General features: G+C 44.1%; 1 long non-coding RNA gene and 1 other non-coding gene across 2 annotated transcripts in view; one reads left to right on the forward strand and one right to left on the reverse strand.

Moving 5' to 3' along the window:
- Positions 1-9,453: 9,453 nt before the first annotated feature.
- TRNAR-ACG (transfer RNA arginine (anticodon ACG)) lies at positions 9,454-9,526 on the forward strand. Its single transcript has one exon. It is a non-coding gene; the product is annotated as a tRNA-Arg (tRNA).
- Positions 9,527-10,673: 1,147 nt separating this feature from the next.
- LOC139030395 (uncharacterized) overlaps positions 10,674-17,084 on the reverse strand; it is a 39,963-nt gene continuing 33,552 nt past the window's right edge. The window contains exon 3 of the long non-coding RNA XR_011482765.1: positions 10,674-12,158. This is a non-coding gene — a long non-coding RNA (uncharacterized lncRNA). The remainder of the gene's footprint in view (positions 12,159-17,084) is intronic.

The raw sequence follows: 17,084 nt of genomic DNA on the forward strand, positions 1-17,084 counted from the left end.
TTTTTAAGAAAACAGTATGAGTAGGTTTGACAGTGCTTATGTGGGCATTTGAGGGCTATTTTCGGTAGACTGAATGTGAGGCTGAATGAGATGCTTTAATCAATACCATACAATCATATAGCACAAAGTTGGACATTTTGTGAAAATGTGACATTATGGACATTGGACATTATGTGAAAATAAACATCAAATGTACTCTATATCTGAATGATTCTCCTGTGTAAATATATTAAACCCCCTATAAATTTCATAAGCTACTGATAAACACGGTGAAGGAAGAGAACAATCCCTTTATAGTAACATTTAGAGACAGTCACTCCTCAACCTCCTATTTACCTTCATCACAACAGTCCTTCGTCCCAGAATATTTGCTTTCTACCTGGTTAGGAGATTTTAGTGGTGTGGCTCTGTTTCCAACTGTGAACCTACCTGCTTTTTTCCTTAACCAGGTGTGTTAGAGACAGGCTGCTATATTTCTATAAGAGTTAGATCAAGAAATTTAGCTGTAGAAATAAAAAACAATTTGCTTACAGTGGAACCACGATTTCCAGAGAGTGGTGGATATGTTACCGAAAGGTGGGATCTGGCTGCTTGCTGCCCAAAAGCCAATAAAAAGTTCAGCTTGGTGGAAAGGAAAATTTGCTTTATTTCAGATGCTGGCAACTGAGGGGGAGGGTGGACATCTATCCAAAAGCCAGCTCCCCACCTGAGAAGCAGGGAGTAAGAGCTTTTATAGACAGAGCGAGGGGGCTACATGCAGAAACAGCACAGTCAGCTCAGTGATTTGAAATTGGTCACTGGTGTCTGACCAGCATCATCTTGATGGTTTTAGGTATGGTTCTTCCAGGGTTAGTTTGTTTCCATTTCCTTGAGGCAAATTCTCAGAACTGTGGCAGCTTATGTCATGGCGACAGCCTGGTCATCACTTACTTAACGTCTTCCACCTGGTAGGGCTTTCAGTGTCTATAAAACATCTCACAAGGGATGGCTCAGAATATTGATGGCCCTTGAGAAGGAACTAAAGTTCCTTGACTTTGCTGAGTGACATGGCTAAAATAATAATAATAATGATAATAAATTGAAATAAATAAACACTTTGCTGAATCATTATTCAAAGTGAGAAAAAGGACATTTTCAGGCATGCTAAATATATAAAAATAAAGTTTACCTCCCATGCCTCCTTTTTCAGGAGACTATTGGAAGTCTAGCAAAAAGAGAGTAAACCAAGTAAGAAAATATGGGTAGGGGATTCAACATAGGTGAAATCAAGGAAATTCCCAAGAGGGGATGACAGGAGATCCTAAGTGGCAGTCTAGAGTTAAGAAACTGAGGGACGGAGAGCTCAAGGAATGTGCCTTCAAAGAGGGAGAGGGTGCAATGGATACCGATTGTGTTTGTTTTGATATGTTCCACTGTTGAAATTTATCCTCTGGCTGAATGTCAAAGAAGAATTAGTGATAGGCAGATAGAAGGCTGAGAGCTAAGTCCTTATCTTCCATAATGTGAACTTAATAATGTGCCTGTGTGCTTAATCAGTCATGTCCAACTCTTTGCAACCCTTTGGCCTGTAGGCCTTCAGGTTCCTCTGTCCTTGAGATTTTTCAGGCAAGAATGCTGGAATGAATTGCTATTTCTTTCTCCAGGGATCTTCCCTGACCCAGAACCAGCATCTCCTGCATTGCAGGTGGATTCTTTATCTGCTGGGCCATCCCGGAAGCCCCTAATCAATAATACTTAATGTGAAATATAGAAAGGAAATATCTGTACTAATAGGTTATTTTTAAAGTATAAGTAAATCCCATAGAAGGAGCTGTAAGAGATGAAGGGGGATGCATTCATGGGGAGCAGGGGCTGGGGAAGGGATCGCCCTTGTCCGTTCTAGGTCTTGTAGACCAATTTGAATATTATGTATATTATATATATGATGTATATTATGACATCAGTTATAGAGAATAAATCTAATTGCACCTCCATTCCCCTTTAAGCCTTCTGTATGGAGGCTTCCACCCTCACTTGCTCATTTGTCTTCCCTGTTGCCAAATCTAATTTACTTTCTTTAGTTCTCATCGTCTCAGCATTTCGCATTATTAACTATGGTACTTCTTCCACTTTGAACTCTCTTCCCTTCCTTTTCACTGCTCCTCTGTCTTCGGGTTCTCTTCCTTCTGCTGAACACTCCTTACAGTGGTTCCTCTTGCTCTGCAATCACACGTCTTAAGAGTGTTCCCCATTGTTCTGCCTTTGGTTCCTGCACTTTTCATGTTGTAGACTCTGTGGGCCAGTTCATCTATTTCTACCCATAAGATTTCAACTGCCATCTCTAAGCTAATCAGTTCCAATTTATATCTTGAGCCTCCTCCTCACAGAGCTGAGTGCTTATCAAACATCACTGCTTGTTTGTTTCATAGGCATGTTAAACTAAACATGAGTGAGCCCTCTCACACTCGCCTTTTTTCCTTCCTTATTCCCTGGACTGTCACCACCGTTCACCCATCCCCCCAGGAGAAAGCGGGAATCTTCCAAGGTTTGTCGATTTCACTCCTAGACACGTCAGGCAGGGTGTGGGTCCCATTCATCCTCATGCTCCCTGTGTCCCCTGTCCCTTTATGGTAGCTGGGACACTGATCTCTACTTAATTCACGCTCCATTAATACATGAATGAAAAAGATGAGAATCAAACTGATAAATGGGTCAGTTTCCTGCTAGCAATGAGATTATGGGAGTGGACTGGAAATGATATGCAATATGATGTATACTGGTTGTGGGAGTCCAGGGTGGTAAGATCTAAAGGAGATGAAGGGCACAGCTAACATGCTAAACCTGAAATTCAGCAAAGACGGTTCAGAGAGATTTAAAGGCATAGTTACCGGAGAAGACAGGTAATCCACAAGGAGGAGAGCGCAGTAGGTCAGAGAGTTGCTGCAGGTACATACATTGGAATAAAAGCATAATGACTTTATGACAGTTTAAGGTGAAGAAATGAAGACAATACATTTCATACAGGACTGAAAATCATATCTGGGAAGACTGCAGAGTCCTGTGACAGGGAGGTAAATGGCTAGAGCTTCAGAGCCTGCTGTGACCTTGAGGATTTAGCACACTACTTCCGTGACGTGGAGTCTTGCTTCTCGCCACTCTCCCTAGGCATGGGCTCCAGGTCTTCATTTATGAGTTGGTTCTCCACAAACTGAAACTGGACCTTTGGTGCTGTGTTACTTTCTTAGGTTTGCCATAGTAGATTATTATAAACTTGGTACCTATGAACAGCAAGAGTTCGTTATCTCATAGTTCTGGAGACTAGAGTCTGAAATCAAGGTGTTGGCAGGGTCACAGTCTATGAAGGCTCTAGAGAAGAATCCTTCTTTGCCTCTCCTACTTTCTGATGGTTGCTGGATCTCTACAGCACTCTGATCTCTGCCTGTAATCATATGGCCTTCTTCTTTCTGTGTCTAAGTGTAACTTCTTGTCTCATCTCCTTTCAAAGTTTTCATGGGATGTAGGGCCCACCTACATGACTAATTACATCTGCAAAAATTGTGCATTTCTAGATAAAGTCACATTCTGAGCTTCCAGATGGAAGGACACGATTTTGGGAGGACACTATTCAACCCGATTCAATACCTTTGCCACACAGCAGTTTTATTGAAATTACCCTGTTTGCCTGCTCAGTAAACCTGACATGGGCCTTCTATTTTCCCTTTATCTGCAAATATGATGCTACAATTTGGCAGTAGGGGGCGCTGGAGGAAGGGCTTCCCGGCCTGGTCCTGGGATGCTGGCTCAGCCTGTGGCTCTCCCAGTAGCATAGCCCTCCTGCACGACCCGGGGCACAGGGCAATGTCCTAACACATTGCCTCCAGTGAGGGACTCCGTGGCACTCTATAGAGGGAAGCCTTCCAGCAAGATTCACTGCCATGGTATCGCATCTCTCTATCCAGTGAGTCATGACTGCACCATAGAGGAGGCTCCGAATAATCAAGTGGAAAAAATGACATCTGTATATGTAAATCGGTTGCTTACTCCAGTCATCTCAGTGCATGCTCCAAAGCTAGTGTGGGCTCAAAAATACGGACCTTACCTACTCAAGACTGACCTGGAAGCATTATATTGCTGAGTGTTTAATGTGTCGACAGCGGGACAACAACACTGTCAGCGCTAAGCGTCTCAGATGGCATCGCTCCCCGTGGGGGACCAACCAGCCACCTGGGGGCCGTGGTTGCCCTGATTCATAGAGGAGGCAGATTCATTGCCAAGAAATATGCATGACTCTGAATATGAATTTGCCTTCAGAGAACTGAACATAGCACTTAAGCCCCACCCCCCATCTGTATACTATAGAATGCTTTATCTACCTTGATATTCTGTGCACTTTCATTTCTCATCAAAGAGCTCATTTCACAGCAAAGGAAATAGAATAATTGGCTTATTCCCATTGAATCAAATAGTCTTACCACACCCCATCACCTGGAGCGGTTGGCCTGATTGAAAGTTGGAATGGAGATTCAGTTGTGGTGCCAGTTGGGAGACAACACTCCAGAACAATGGGATTCTGTCTTACAAGGAAGGCTTCACGCTTTGAATCAGTGACACTTCTGTGCTGTTCTTTCTTCCATAGCCGGAACACATGGATGTGAGCATCAAAGGGTGGAAGTGGGAGAGGCTCCTTTCACTCTTAAACTCAATAACCCATTTGCCGAAATGGTCTTCCTTCCCCAGAAGCTTTGAGCAATGCTGGTTTGGAAGTCATTAGTCCCAGGGGAGGGATGTTTCCACCCACAGATACAGTGGTTCAGCTGAAAGTGGAGAATGGTTAAATTGGAAAGTGAGACTGCTTCCTGGGCAGCCTGGACCTCTTATTTGTTGTTGTTGTTCAGTCACCAAGTCATGTCTGACTGTTTGCAACCCCGTGGACTGTAGCATGCCAGGCTTCCATGTCCCTCACTGTCTCCCAGAGTTTGCCCAAGTTCATGTCCATTGAATCGGTGATGCCATCCAACCATCTCATCCTCTGTCATCCTCTTCTTCTGCCTTTGATCTTTCCCAGGATCAGGGTCTTTTCCAATGACTTGACTCTGCATCAGGCAGCCAAAGTTTTGGAGCTGCAACTTCAGCATCAGTCCTTCCAGTGAGCATTCAGGGTTGATTTCCTTTAAGATTGACGGGTCTGATCTCCTTGCTGTCCAACAGACTCTCAAGAGTCTTCTCCAGCACCACAGTTTGAAAGCATCAATTCTTTGACCAACTGGCCAAAAAAAAAGGGGGGGAGAGGAAGTTACTGTAGATGAGGTGCATGAGCGTGGGCTCCTACTACACAACACAGGCGAGGAGGACTGTGTCTGAAACCAGAGAGTTATCTGAAACTGCTTCTTAGTACTTCCATGCCTAAGAGTGAAAGTTACTGGAAAACTACAGAAACCAGGAAAGGCAGGACTGAAGACTCAAGCCCTCTTGGGAGTAAAGGTTTAGATCCCTCTAGTAAGTAATGAACCTCAACCAGCTGAATTTCTGGCGGAGGATGGGGAAAATGTGATGTGGACTGGGCAATGGATGAACAAAGAGATGGGTACCATTGACAGCCTCATGACAAAGCACAGAAACAATGGCGGTAGCGTGTGTGTGTGTGTGTGTGTGTGTGTGTCACTCACACTCTGTGACCCCCATGGACAATAGCCCACCAGGCTCCTCTGTCCATGGGATTTTCCAGGCAAGAATACTGGAGTGGGTTGCCATTTCCTACTCTGGGGGATCTTCCCTACCCAGGGATCAAACTCACGTCTCTTGTTTCTCCTGCATTGGCAGGTAGATTCTTTACCCCTGCACCACCTGGGAAGCCCCAGTAGATGGCTTCATACATATTCTCATTACATATATGTGTGTTTACTGAATACATATATTGTTCTCCTATCTCCTTGCTAGTTTTATTTTACATACAGGTAATTGAAATTTTACAATTTATTCTTATGGTAACAGGATATTCATTGGGACTCTGCCCGAATTTGAGGACTGGTTATAACCAGTGGTGGACCCAGTGCCTGTTAAAACTATGCACCTCCACATTTCGAGAGAAAGGTAAGAACTTTACTTTTAAGATGGGAAAGCATATTCTGTTACAGGACAAACTAGAGTTCTTTCATTGATGTACAGAAGTTCGAAGCTGTGTAGAAGGCTGCACGTGGAATCTGAAGAATCAGAGGTCTCTCCTCTCTTGTATCGCTGGGCTACTGTTCGGCTATTCTTTGAACATTTAAGGGTCTCATCTTCTACTTTCAAATCTTGGACACAGCTTGTTTTTCCACACAGTTTCTCCCAATCCCCCTACGCTATGATGATGTTTTCTTCTCATGTTTTCTTCTCATGTCTCTGAATAACTTGACTGTAGCACGTGTTTAGCCCTGATTGTGTTGTGAGTATAAATTTCCTTTCCTTATTTGATGCAATACATGGCTCCTCCACCAGCCCCAGTCCACTTGATCCTAAGCTCTTTGAGGACTATGTCTCATTCCTTTTCTGCATCATCCACCAAAAACACACACATGAATACACACACAATGAATATGTTCTGATTAGCTGCTCTTCCTCACTTACTGCACTGATTATCTGTTCTTGCTCCAAATTTAGTGTTTCAGCTAATCCAGTGTTTCCCACCCTATTCTGACTAGAGATCACCTTTGACCTTACCATGTTAAATTTACTCAAAATTCCGGGAAATTTTTAAAAATTCATCAATTTTGATATAGAGCAGGGATCTATATAAAATACTTTGGGATTAATATATTGTACCATGAAATTATTTCAAGATATACTCTGTAATATTTATAACTTTTCCCCATTACTTAAAAATAATTATAAGAATTAAAATAACATACTACAGTTCCAAAAAATTTTAAAAATAGAGCTACTATATCATACAGCTATTCCACTTGAGAGTTTATACCCCAAAGGATTGAAAACAGAGTCTTAAAAAGATATTTGTACATCCATGTTTACAGCAGCATTATTCACAGAAGATGGAAGCCGAACAAGTGTCCACCAACAGATGAATACATAAGCAAAATGTGGCATAAACACACAATGGAATGTTACTCAGTCTTAAAAATGGAGGAAATTCTGGCACATGATACAATCTGGATGAATCTTGAGGATATAATGCTAAGTGAAATAAGCTAGTCACACAAAGACAAATATTGTGTGATTTCACTTATATGGGTGTAGTCAATATAGTAGTCAAATTCACAGAGGCAGAAAGTAGAATGGTAGATTCCAGGGGTTGGGGTAGTGAGTAGGGGGAGTCATTTGATATAAAGTTTCAGTTTTGCAATATAGAAAGATTTTTGGAGATTGGTTGCATAATAATATGAATATACTTAACACTACTGAACAGTACACTTAAAAATGGTTAAGATGGTACATTTTGTTGTGTATATTTTACAGCAATTAAAAAAATCCAAGAGTCCATAAAATAAAACTCGTAGATGAGATTGTTTAGGAACCAATGGAAAAATTATTGTGAGAAATTAAAGACTGAAGTAGATGGAGTGACATCCTGTGTTCATGGATTAGAAGACCTGACATCATAAAAATGACTGTTCTCTCTAAAATTATCTGTAGATTTCATGCAATGCCAATGAACATTTCAACACTTTTTCTGTAAATTAAAATACTGACACTAACATTTATACTGAAGTGCAAAGAGTTAAGAGAAGCCAAGACACTTTTCTTTTTTTTTTTAATTGAAGTATAGTTGATGTACAATATTATATGTTCAGTTCAGTTCAGTCGCTCAGTCATGTCCGACTCTTTGCGACCCCACGGACTGCAGCACACCAGGCCTCCTGGTCCATCACCAACTCCCGGAGCCTGCTCAAACTCATTTCCATTGAGTCAGTGATACCATCCAGCGATCTCATCCTCTGTCATCCCCTTCTCCTCCCGCCTTCAATCTTTCCCAGCATCAGGGTCTTTTCCAACGAGTCAGTTCTTCGCATCATGTGGCCAAAGTATTGGAGTTTCAGCTACAGCATCCGTCCTTCAAGTGAATATTCAGGACTGACTTCCTTTAGGATTGACTGGTCGGATCTCCTTGCAGTCCAAGGGACTCTTAAGAGTCTTCTCCAACACCACATTTCAAAAGCATCAATTTTTCAGCGCTCAGCTTTCTTTATAGTCCAACTCTCACATCCATATGTGACTACTGTAAAAACCATAGCTTTGACTAGGTGGACCTTTGTTGTATGTATGTACAAAGTAACGTATGTTACAAGAATACAATATACTGATTGATAATTTTTGAAGATTAGATTCTACACATAGTTATAAAATACTAGCTATGTTCCCCATGTTGTACAATGTATCTTTGCAGCTTATTTTATACATAACAGTTTGTACCTTACTCTCTAACCCCTAATTAGCCCCTCTCACCTTCCCTCTCCCAACTGGTAGCCACTTCTTTGTGTCTGTGAGTCTGTCTCTTTCTTGTTGTATCCACTAGTTTGTGGAATTTTTTAGATTTCACATGTAAGTGATATCATATAGTATTTGTCTTTCCCTGTCTGACCTACTGCACTTCATAATGCTCTCCAAGTCCATCCATGTTGTTGCAAATGGCACTGTGGATGGACACTTAGTTTGTTTCCATGTCTTGGCGATTATAAATAATGCTGCTATGAATGTTGGGGTACACGTATCCTTTTGAATTAGTGGGTTTTTTTTTCCAGATATATACCCAAGAGTGGAATTGCTTGCTCATACAGTAGCTCTATTTTTTAACTTTATTTTTAATTGAAGGTCAGTTGCTTTACAATATTGTACTGGTTTCTGCCATGCTGCTGCTGCTAAGTCGCTTCAGTCGTGTCCAACCCTGTGTGACCCCATAGACGGCAGCCCACCAGGCTCCCCCGTCCCTGGGATTCTCCAGACAAGAGGACTGGAGTGGGTTGCCATTTCCTTCTCCAACGCATGAAAGTGAAAAGTGAAAGTGAAGTCGCTCAGTCGTGTCGAACTCTTAGCAACCCCATGGACTGCAGCCCACCAGGCTCCTCCGTCCACGGGATTTTCCAGGCAAGAGTACTGGAGTGGGGTGCCATTGCCTTCTCCGGGTTCTGCCATACATCAACATAAATCAGCCATAGGTTTACTTACCTCCCCTCCCTCTTTAACCTCCCTCCCACCTCCCACCCAATCCCACCCCTCTAGGTTGTCACAGAGCCCCAGTTTGAGTTCCCTGAGTCAAAGAGCAAATCCCCACTGGCGATCTATTTAACACACGGTAATGTAAATGCTTCCAGGCTACTCTCTCCTTCCACCCCACCCTCTCCTTCCCCTCACTACGTGCACAAGTCTCTTCTCTGTCTGCATCTCCATCCATTGCTGCCTGCAAATAAGTTCATCAGTACCATCTTTCTAGATTCCATATAGTAGTTCTGTTTTTAGTTTTTAAAGAAACCATAATGGACTTCCCTGGTGGCTCAGACGGTAAAAGCATCTGCCTACGATGCGGGAGACCCAGGTTCGATCCCTGGGTTGGGAAGATCCCCTGCAGAAGGAAATGGCAACCCACTCCAGTATTCTTGCCTGGAAAATCCCATGGACAGAGGAGCCTGGTGGGCTACAGTCCGTGGGGTCACAAAAGAGTCGGACATGACTGAGTGACTTCACTTTCACTCTTAAATGTATGATAATATTAAATTAAAATTAAATATTGAAAGATTTATTTGTATTTCTGTGTGTGTGTGCTAAGTCGCCTAAGTCGTGTCCGATTCTTTGCAACACTACGGACGGGAGTCCACCGGGCTCCTCTGTCCATGGGATTCTCCAGGCAAGAATACTGGAGTGGGTTTCTGTGCCGTCCTCCAAGGGGATCTTTCTGACTCAGAGATGGAACCCGCGTTTCTTGTTTCTCCTGCATTGGCAGGCGGGTTCTTTGCCACTAGCGCCTCCTGGGAAGCCCATGTTTGTATTTCAATATATTTAAACTCAATATTGTATTATCACTATAGTTAGAGGAGGTGAATGGTCCACAGCAGTAATACAGTGTTTCTTGCCTTCTTTTCCACAAGAGGGCGCAAGGTGAATACGATTTTCATGTTCATTGATTCACTCACGCCTTTGGCTGTGGCCGGGGATGACCACTTATTCCCATCTTGGTAGAGTTGACAAACTACTATTGTTAATATCTAAATAACTGTCTTTGGTGTCAGGGAGCTGTTGAAGGGGTATCCAGATGAAGAAGTCATGATTTAAGCACTCACAATCTCGTGGGAGCACAAACTCACAGAGGAAACAAAAATAACACATTTGGAGAGCGTGCTAAGGGCCCAAGGAGTCCCGCAGACGATGAGCTGGGGTGTTCCTTCAGAGAGGCTGGAACGCTTGGGGGTGGTGCGTTTGAATGCCGCAGAGCCGTGGCGTGGACTGCGCCTCAACTGTGGGGGCACTGAGGGGGTGGGGGGGGTAGTGTGGGGGCTGCTGTGGGAATGTAGGAAATTCTACACCAGCAGACCCGGGCGTAGTCAACACTGCCTGCAAACACTGGGCAGTTTCTGAGGTCTGTTCTCCTTTCTTTGTCCCTTGAGATCTATTCTGTTCCCTCAAGGGCTCATGACCCTCACGCAGTCATCCACCCCCTGCCCACTGCTCCCCAAACTCCCCACCCACAACCCAAGACCTTTTCAGGTATAGTTCACTCTCTCCTCACAGAGGCCTATCCTTGTCCAGAGCCCTTCCGTCCTAGAGACTGGTGCTTTCTTTCAGGCCTTCCCGCTTCTCCGAGGGTTTGCTCCCTGGTCTCTCACCTCTTCTCCTCTCCTGGCCCGTCCTCCTCAATGCCAGGATTGCTGTCCTTCTTCCTCCTGGTCTCACACCTGTCACCCGTTCAGCTCCCCCTCTGGAGGCCTGCACAGTGTCGACTTAAAAAATAGTCACAACCTGCAATGTGATCGTTCTCTCTGGGACTCACCCCCACATCCAGGGCCCTGTGGGGTGTGGGTCACGGTCTGTGTGTGCGTGGTTTTTACTGACCCTACTATGAACACAACCTCTGAGTTTAGGAATGTTTCCCCATCATGATAACCACCCAGAGTGTTAAATAGTGGAAGGGATTTATGGTTTACTCTTTAGGCATAGGAAATAGCTTAACTGGTGTAATGGAATCTGACTCAGATGGAATCAGATATTCTTGGGGCCCTACTGTGAGGAGATCTAGATGTGCCTTGTGAAAAGTGAAATGTTAGTTGGTCAGGTATATCTGATTTTTGGGTCCTTATGAACTGTAGCCCGCCAGGCTCCTCTGTCCATGGGATTTTCTCCAGGCAAGAATACCGGAGGGAGGTGGGGGGCGGGGTTCAGGGTGGGGGAGGACAAGTGTACCTGTGACCGATTCACGCTGATGTATGGCAAAACCCACCACAATACTATAAAGTAATTATCCTCCAATTAAAAAAAAAAAAAAAAGAATACTGAAGCGGATTTCCATGACCTCCTCCAGGGGATCTTCCGCCCTGAGTGCCCTTAGGCCCCAGGAACTCACACTGGAATTGATGACTGTGACATCTTTGTTTCCTGATATGGCAGGAAATATTCCATTTCTCAAAAGGGACTGATTTTCAGGACCCCTGGGGCTCTGGTGGGCTTCCCGGGTGGCTCAGACGGTAAAGCGTCTGTCTACAATGCGGGAGACCCGGGTTCGGTCCCTGGGCTGGGAAGATCCCCTGGAGAAAGAAATGGCAACCCACTCCAGTACTCTTGCCTGGAAAATCCCATAGACGGAGGAGCCTGGTAGGCTGCAGTCCATGGGGTCACTACGAGTCGAACACGGCTGAGCGACTTCACTTTCACTGTGGGGCGCTGGTGAATATGGCTGGCATGAATTCACACCTCTGCTTTTCCCTTGGTGGCCTCATCTTCACATTGTACCCTGGGCATTTCAATCTGATATTTCCAAAGCAACAGCACTGCTTATGGACTCTGAACCTGAAGCGTGAAAAAGGGGTGCACCGCCCTTGCAGATCTTAAACCTTGTTCCAAGTGAACTCATCCGCGATACGGTGTGATGGTGTGGGGGAATCACAGGGCCATGTGTGCAGGCCTGCCTCCTGGTGCTGCCCTTCCTGCCCGGGCACCTGGGCAAGTGAAAGGATCTCTCGGAGTTTCCGTGTCCTCATCTGTAAAATGAAGCCAATGAGAGCAATTACCACGTGGGATTGTCCTGAGAAGTAAAGGAGGTAACAGTAAATGAGACAGTGTTTCCTAAGCACCTAGGAAATTGCTTACACTAAAAGGAAGTGCTAAAAAAAATGCAGGTATTATTATTACAGGGGCTTCCCTTGGTGGCTCAGTTGGTAAAGAACCTGCCTGCAATGCAGAAGATGCATGTTCAATCCGTGGGTCGGGGAGATCCCCTGGAGGAGGAAATGGCAACCTACTCCAGTATCCTGGCCTAGAAAATTCCACAGACGGAGGAGTCTGGCGGGCTATACAGTCCATGGGGTCGCAAGAGTCAGAGATGACTTAGTGACTAAACCCCCACTCCCACCATTATTACTAACAGTGTTTTTTCCTCATCTGTGACACTCAAGTGGGATTGCCAAGGGCAGACTGAACGATCTCCAGGAGGCTTCCTTCAAGCTATGAGTTTCTCAAATATGACCTGCCATACCCGCTGGGCGGGTCAGTGACTCAATTCTGATAACTTCCCTCTTCTGTTTATCTCCTCTGGCAACCCCCACCCCACCCTACCCCGCCCTGCAACACCTCGGTCAGCAGCTCTTTGTGCTGAATTCCTCTGAAAGAGCCAGTGGTTTCAGTTCTGGGTGCAGTGGCTTCGCCATCTGGGGAGTCAGCCCCAGGCAAGCGGCGTCCAGAGGCGTCGTCAGGACCTCTGCTCACATTCAGGTTTCTAGATATGAATATGGGTCAAAGGACACTGTATTGGTTGCCCTGAAAGCCACCTGGTGTATGCACGTGTTTTCATTTCTATTCTGGAACAAAATCTCACTCAGCCTACAATGGGGCAGCATTTCTGGGCCTGAGGGGAAGCCGAACCTTCACTGACATGTCCAGCTGGTCAGGTTGTCCCTTCCTCTAAAGACGTTTCTGTTTCCTGGCATTTTTGCCGCCTTCCGGCTTTAGAACAGTGCCACGAGTAAAGGCTTCACACTCTGCATGTGCCTTGAGGCGCAGCAGGACCGAGAAGAGGGCTCCCGTGAGCCCAGTTTGGACCCAGGTGCTATTTCCCCAAGTGACCGAGGGAAGGCGTGAGTGTTTCCTCAGGACCAGGCTCAGCCACTCAAATGAGAAAGCTGGCCTGGGGTCAGCTTGTGTCCCAACTGAGAAGGCTGCCCGACTCTCGGAAGCCCACAGCTTTGAGGCTCCATCAGACACCTGGAGGCTGAGGAAGGAGTCTGGAGTGACTGGAAAGAGATCCCCAGAGACTAGGAGATCTTTGAAGAACCCACAGAAATACCTCAGGGAAGAAATGACTTGCTTCATGGGGAGGGCTGATGCCAGAGCATCACGGAATTCCAAGTTATACAAGCACTTCCTGCCCCTCCGCCCTGCAAGTGGTCACAGCAAAGGGTGAAAGTCATAAAAGAGGTTGGAAGGAAAACAGAAAAGTATCAGAATGTTCCTCCTGCAGGTGTGATGGGAAACCCAGCCCAAGAATGAAATTTAAAGTTTTTATTATTATTGTTGAAAAGCTGGCTTAAAATTCACATTCAAAAAAAAAGATCCTGGCATCTGGTCCCATCACTTCATGGCAAGTAGATGGGGAAAAAGTGGAAACAGTGACAGATTTTATTTTTCTTGGACTCCAGAATCACTGCACATGGTGACTAGAGTCATGAAATTAAAAAATGCTTGCTCCTTGGAAGAAAAACTATGACAAACCTAGACAGCATATTAAAAAGCAGAGACATCACTTTGCTGACAAAGGTCCTTATCGTCAAATCTGTGTTTTTTCCAGTAGTCATGTATGGTTGTGAGAGTTGGATGGTAAAGAAGGCTGAGTACCAAAGAATTGATGCTTTTGAACTGTGGTGCTGGAGAGGACTCTTGAGAGCCCCTTGGACAGCAAGATCAAACAATCAATCCTAAAGGAAATCAACCCTGAATATTCATGTAAGGACTGATGCTGAAGCTGAAGCTCCAATAGTTTGGCCACCTGATGCAAAGAGCCAACTCACTGGAAAAGACTCTGATGCTGGGAAAGATTGAGGGCAAGAGGAAAAGAGGGTGACAGAGGATGAGATGGTTGACTGACGCTGGCTGACGCTAAGGTCAGCCACGACTGAGCAACTGAATAATAGCAACAACAATTTAAATTACTAGACCTGCCATGACAAGAGGATCTTTGGTTACTCATAAGTAACCAGATGGAGCAATAACTGCAGGGAAAGTGTTTCTATGGGGGGTGAAGTTGGAGCATGACCAAAAGCCTACTTTTTGTTTAAATGCTCCTTGGTGGTAGCATGTCAAAGCCAGGGTGATATCTAGTCAGCCTGTAAATAGGGACGGGTGGAGTTTTGCCTCTGACCAGACTGTAATGGCAACTGATCACATGTATATTACAGCACCAGTGGTTCTGAGATGAACTTCCACCCCAGGACAGGGTCGGTGGGATTGGACAGTGTCTCAGTTATTTAGAAGTGCTATAGGCTGGTGCGGGCTTCCCTGGTGGCTCAGAGGTTAAAGCGTCTGCCTGCAATGCGGGAGACCTGGGTTCAATCCCTGGGTTGGGAAGGTCCCTTGAAGAAGGAAATGGCAACCCACTCTAATATTCTTGCCTGGAGAATCCCACAGACGGAGGACCCTGGTGGGCTACAGTCCACGAGGTCGCAGAGAGTCAGACACAACTGAGCAACTTCACTTTCACTTTCATAGGCTGGTTGGGGGGTGAAATTCAAGGATTAGAAAAGAGGAAAAAAACTCAAAATATCTTCATATAAATGGAAATTATTTTAAAAAATCTACCAACACATGAAAGTTAAGTATGTTGGATTTTAAAATGAGCATCAACTCCCCCTCCCTGCCCCAGAGCTTTAAGTGGCTTGCCTAGAACCCAAGGGGTCTATAGACATCCTAAGCATTGGTGAGGGTGATGGTCTCAATTTTAGAGAGTGGCTAGCTAAAATAGCAGTGTATCTGATGACTAGGGACACCTTCAGCAGTTCGTGAACACATGCTGCTTGCTCTAGCTCCCAAGGAAGAAAGGGTGTGGAGACTGGCATTTGCTGGTTGCAGGTAAGGAAGCTTAACATGGAAGACATGGGCATATTTTATAACAATACAAGCTATGGTGAATGCCAGGATTTGTTAAAAAGTGATTAAATGACAGCATGCCTCAAAACAAACATTAAAATTGAATAGAATGAATTTAACTGCTAAACCAAAGCACATAAATTATGTTTTCAAAAGGCAGCAGAATTCTGCTCCTAGCCAAGGTAGAGTGGCAGAGACTGTATTTACTTTCCTACCTGAAACAACCAAAAGAAAAGGAAAAAAAAAATGGATGAAATACATGAAACAATGGTTGTCAAGAGCCTGGACATCAGGCAACAGAGGACAGTGATCCTTGTGATAAAGGAAACAAATGATTGCCCCAGCTTATTGCTTTGAGGGGGCTTCCCTGGTGGCTCAGCGGTAAAGAATCCTCCTGCAATGCAGGAGACCCGGGTTCGATCCCTGGATCGGGAAGATCCCCTGGAGAAGGAACTGGCAACCCACTTCAGTATTCTTGCCTGTGAAATTCCATGGACAGAGGAGCCTGGTGGGCTACAGTCCATGGGGTCCGAAAGAGTCAGATACAACTGAGCGACTAAACAAGACATTGCTTTGAGAATTTTCAGATCAAAGTACAAGGAAAGGGACGGCAAGCCTAGCAAGACCCAATTCCATGCTGCCTCTAAGAAATCCATTTAGTGTAAGGACATAAATAGAGATGAAAAGCAAACGGGTAGTTGCCAGACAAGTGGGGGAGGGGAAATGAAAGCACCTGCTTAGTGGTTCCGGGGTTTTCTGTTGGAGTGATGAAAACATTTTGGAACTGAATAGAGGAAGTGATTACACAGCGTTGTGAATGTACTAAATGCCACTGAACTGAATACTTTAAAATGGCTATTTTGATGCTATATTAATTTCCCCTAAAAAAAAACCTAACCAAGCATACAAGGGAACAAAAAATAACCAACAGAAACCAGAGACCCACAGAAGATACTAATTATAAAACTCAGACTTAAAAATAATTATGCTTGCTGTGTTCAATAAGAGATGAAAGATGAAACTGAGAGTTTTGACAGAGAAATATAAACTGTAAAAAAAAAAAAAAAAGCAACAGTGTTTTGCTGTCCATTGTTCCAGGTCCATCTCTTTTTGAGGGTTTCTGATCTTGGACCTGACTAGTTCCCAGGAAATAATCAAAAGTGAAGCCATGAGAAGTCATACCCTTGTATATGCACTCCATAAAGTTTTGGGAAATCCATTTTATTCCATCAAAGTACAAAAGCTGTTAAAAAAATGTAAATATTACAAAATATTAAGCATATTAGTGAAGTATGTGGAAAAGACACTTAAAGGCTCATTTGTGGGTGTTTTTCTATGCATTTTTACATCTGTGGCATCGTGGAGTTTGGTAATCTCCATTCAACTCATTTGATAAACATTTACTGAGCATCTTAAAAAAAAAAGAAATTCTAGAACTATAGATACAATAATCACATTAGTAAGTCAGTGAATGGGCTTAACAGTGGCATAGAGAGCTGAAGAGAGAATTAATTGAATTTTTAATGGATTGGAAGACAGTATCCAGAATACAGTATTGAGATGTGAAGGTAAAAGACAAAAAGTTACAGAGAGGAGTCTTATAAGGAAGGGAGAGGATGAGGGGGACAGAGCAGTATTTGGAGAGTTAATAATTGAGAATTTTCAGAAATTAATGAAAGATATTAAGCTGTACATTTATAGTTGATTTCTAAACAGAAACAATGGAACCTAGAAGACAATGGAATGATATCTTCAAAATGTTAAAAGAAAATAACTATCTGTCAAAGGATGGTGTATAAAGCAAATGCTACAGCAGTTCATAAATGGGA

This window comes from Odocoileus virginianus, chromosome 22, assembly GCF_023699985.2.
Source record: "Odocoileus virginianus isolate 20LAN1187 ecotype Illinois chromosome 22, Ovbor_1.2, whole genome shotgun sequence".
NCBI lineage: Eukaryota > Metazoa > Chordata > Mammalia > Artiodactyla > Cervidae > Odocoileus > Odocoileus virginianus.